Below are 3,823 nucleotides of genomic sequence, written 5' to 3' on the forward strand. Positions count from 1 at the left end.
TTTTGGAAAAGAGTGTTCTTTTTCCCCCTTGCTTTCTTTTATATTTTTATTTCTTTTTATTAGATATTTTCTTTATTTACATGTCATATGATCTCTCCTTCCCCAGTTTCCCCTCTAATAAAAAAGAAAAACTAAAAAATGAAATAAAATAAAATAAAAAACCCTTGTACTCTCCCCCCTCCCCCTGCTCACCAACACACACTCTCCTACTTCCTGGCCCTGGCATTCCCCTACACTGGGGCATAGAACCTTCACAGGACCAAGGGCCTCTCATCCCATTGATGACCTATTAGGCAATCTTCTACTATACATATGCTGCTGGAGCCATGAGTCCCACCGTGTGTACTCTTTGGTTGACGATTTAGTCCCTGGGTGCTCTAAGGATACTAGTTAGTTCATATTGTTGTTCATCCTTAGGAGATGCAAACCCTTCAACTCCTTGGGTCCTTTCTCTAGATATTTCATTGTGGACCTTGTACTCAGTTCAATGGATGGCTGTGAGCCTCTACTTCTATATTAGCCAGGCTGTCAGAGCCTCTCAGGAGACAGTTATATCAGGCTCCTGTCAGCCAGCACTTGTGTCTAGATTTGATGATTGAATATGGGAAGGATTCCCAGGTGGAGCAGTCTCTGGATTGTCCTTCCTTCAGTCTCTGCTCCATAGTTTGTCTCTGCAACTCTTTCCATGGTTATTTTGTTCCCACTTTTAAGAAGGATCAAAGATTCCACAATTTGGTCTTCCTTCTTCTTGAGTTTCTTGTGGTTTGTGGATTGTACTTTGTGTATTCTGATCCTCTGGGCTAATATCCACTTATCAGAGAGTGCATACCATGTGTGTTCTTTTGTGATTGGGATACCTCACTCAGAATTATATTCTCCAGACCCATCCATTTCCTTAAGAATTTCATAAATTCATTGTTTTTAATAGCGGAGTATTACTCCATTGTGTAGATGTACCATATTTTCTGTATCCATTCCTCTGTTGAGGGACATCTGGGTTGCTTCCAGTTTCTGACTATTATAAATAAGGCTACTCTAAACATGGTAGAGCATGTGTCCTTATTACATGTTGGAGCATCTTCTGGGTATATGCCCAGGAGTGGTATAACTGGGTCCTCTGGTAGAAGTATGTCCAATTTCCGGAGGAACTCCAAACTGATTTCCAGAGTGGTTGTACCAGCTTACAATTCCACCAGCAATGAAGGAGTATTCCTCTTTCTCCACAACCTCTCCAGCATATGCTGTCACCTGAGTTTTTTATCCTACCCATTCTGACTGGTGTGAGGTGAAATCTCAGGGTTGTTTTGATTTGCATTTCCCTGATGACTAAGGATGTTGAACATTTCCTTAGGTGCTTCTCAGCCATTCAGTATTCATCAGTTGAGAATTCTTTGTTTAGCTCTGTACTCCCATTTTTTAATAGGGTTACTTGGTTCTCTGGAGTCTAACTTCTTGAGTTCTTTTTATATATTGGATATTAGCCCTCTGTCAGATATAGGATTGGTAAAGATCTTTCCCCAATCTGTTGGTTGCTATTTTGTCCTATTGACAGTGTCCTTTGCCTTAGAGAAGCTTTGTAATTTTATTAGGTTCCATTGGTCAATCCTTGATCTTAGAGCATGAGCTATTGGTGTTCTGTTCAGGGAATTTTCCCCTGTGCCTATGTGTTCCAGGCTCTTCACCACTTTCTTTTCTATTACTTTTAGTATATCTGGTTTTATGTGGAGGATCTTGATCCACTTGGACTTGAGCTTTGTACAAGGAGATAGGAATGGATTGATTTGCATTCTTCTACATGCTAACTGCCAGTTGAGCCAGCACCATTTGTTGAAAATGCTATCTTTTCTCCACTGGATGGTTTTAGCTCCTTGTCAAAGATTAAGTGACCATAGGTATGTGGGTTCATTTCTGGATCTTCAGTTGTATTCCTTTGCTCTACCTGCCTTCACTGTATAAATACCATGCAGTTTTTTAAATCACAATTGCTCTATAATACAGCTTAAATTCAGGGGTGGTGATTCCACCAGAAGTTCTTTTATTGTTGAGAATAGTTTTTGCTATCCTAGTTTTTTTTGTTATTCCAGATGATTTTCCAAATTGCTCTTTCTAAGTCTGTGAAGAATAAACCTAGTCCAGAGTCCACTTTAAGTCTTGGATGGATTTTGGTCTCAAGTGGACATCTGAGAGAGTTGTAGTCATAAGTAGGGTATCCTTGAGAAGCCTTGAGGAAAAAAACGTGGATAAAACAGCCTTTTATTTTTTGAAACATTTTATTAGATATTTTCTTTATTTACATTTTGAATGTTATCCCCTTTCCTGGTTTTCCCTCCAGAAACTTCCTATCCCATCACCAATTCCCCTGCTTCTATGAGGTTTTTTCCCAGCCACCAACCCACTCCCACTTCCCCAAACCTGGCATTCTCTTACACTGGGGCATCTAGCATTCACAGGACTAAGGGCCTCTCCCTCCATTGATGTCCAACAAAGCCATCCTGTGGTACATATGTGCCTGGAGCCATGAGTCTTTTTACATGTACTCCTTGGTTGGTGTTTTAGTCCCTGGTAGCTCTGGGGGTGGGGGTCCTGGTTGGTTGATATTGTTCTTCTCCTTTGGGGTTGCAAAGCCCTTCAGCTCCTTCAGTTCTTTGACTAACTCCTCCATTGGGGACTCCATGTTCAATCCATCAATGGGCTGATGCTTCAACTTCTGTATTAGTCAGGTACTGTCAGAGTCTCTCAGGAGACAGCTATATCAGGCTCCTGTCAGCTAGCACTTGCTGGTATCCACAATAGTGTCTGTATTTGGTAACTGTATATGGGATGGATCCCCAGGTGGGGCAGTCTCTGGATGGCCTTTCCTTTAGTCTCTCCTCCAAACTTTGCCTCTATATTTCTTCCTATGGTCACTTTGTTCACCCTTATAAGAAGGATAGAAGTATATATACTGTGGTCTTCCTTCTTGAGCTTCATGTGATCTGAGAATTGTGTCTTGGGTATTCTCTTAAATACCTGTTCCTTCTCTCTTATCCCCCTCTTTTCTCCCACCCATATGTCTCCCTCCCTCTACCTCCTGTGATTGATTTGTTCCCCATTCTATGTAGGATTGAAGCATCTACACTTTGGTCTTCCTTCTTCTAAAGCTGCATATGGTTTGTGGGTTATATTGTGGGCATTCTGAGCTTTTGGGCTAATGTCCACTTATCAGTGAGTGCATATCATGTATATTCTTTTGTGATTGGGTTACCTTTATCAGGATGGTATTTTCAAGTTCCATCCATTTGCCTAATAATTTCATGAAGTCCTTGTTTTTAAGAGCTGAGAACTACACCATTGTGTAAGTATACAACATTTTCTCTATCCATTCTACTTTTGAAGGACATATGGGATCTTTCCAGCTTCTGGGTACTATAAATAAGGTTGCTATGAACATAGTGGAGCATGTGTCCTTGTTATATGTTGGAGCATCTTTTGGGTATATGCCTAGGAGTGGTGTCACTGAGTCTTCAGGTACTACTATGCCCAAGTTTTTGAGGAACCATCAGACTGATTTCAAGGGTGGTTGTACCAGCTTGCAATCTCACCAGCAATGGAGGAGTGTTCCTCTTTCTCCACATCCTGGCCGGCATCTACTCTCACCTGAGTTTTTTATTTTAGTCATTCTGACTGGTGTGAGGTGGAATCTCCATGTTGTTTTAAATTGTATTTCACTAATGACTAAAGATTTTGAACACTTCTTTAGGTGCTTCTCAGCAATTTGGTATTCCTCAGTTGAGAATTCTTATTTAGTTCTGCACCCCATTTTAATAGGGCTTTTTGGTTCTCT

This window comes from Mastomys coucha, unplaced genomic scaffold, assembly GCF_008632895.1.
Source record: "Mastomys coucha isolate ucsf_1 unplaced genomic scaffold, UCSF_Mcou_1 pScaffold5, whole genome shotgun sequence".
NCBI classification, from domain to species: Eukaryota; Metazoa; Chordata; class Mammalia; order Rodentia; family Muridae; genus Mastomys; species Mastomys coucha.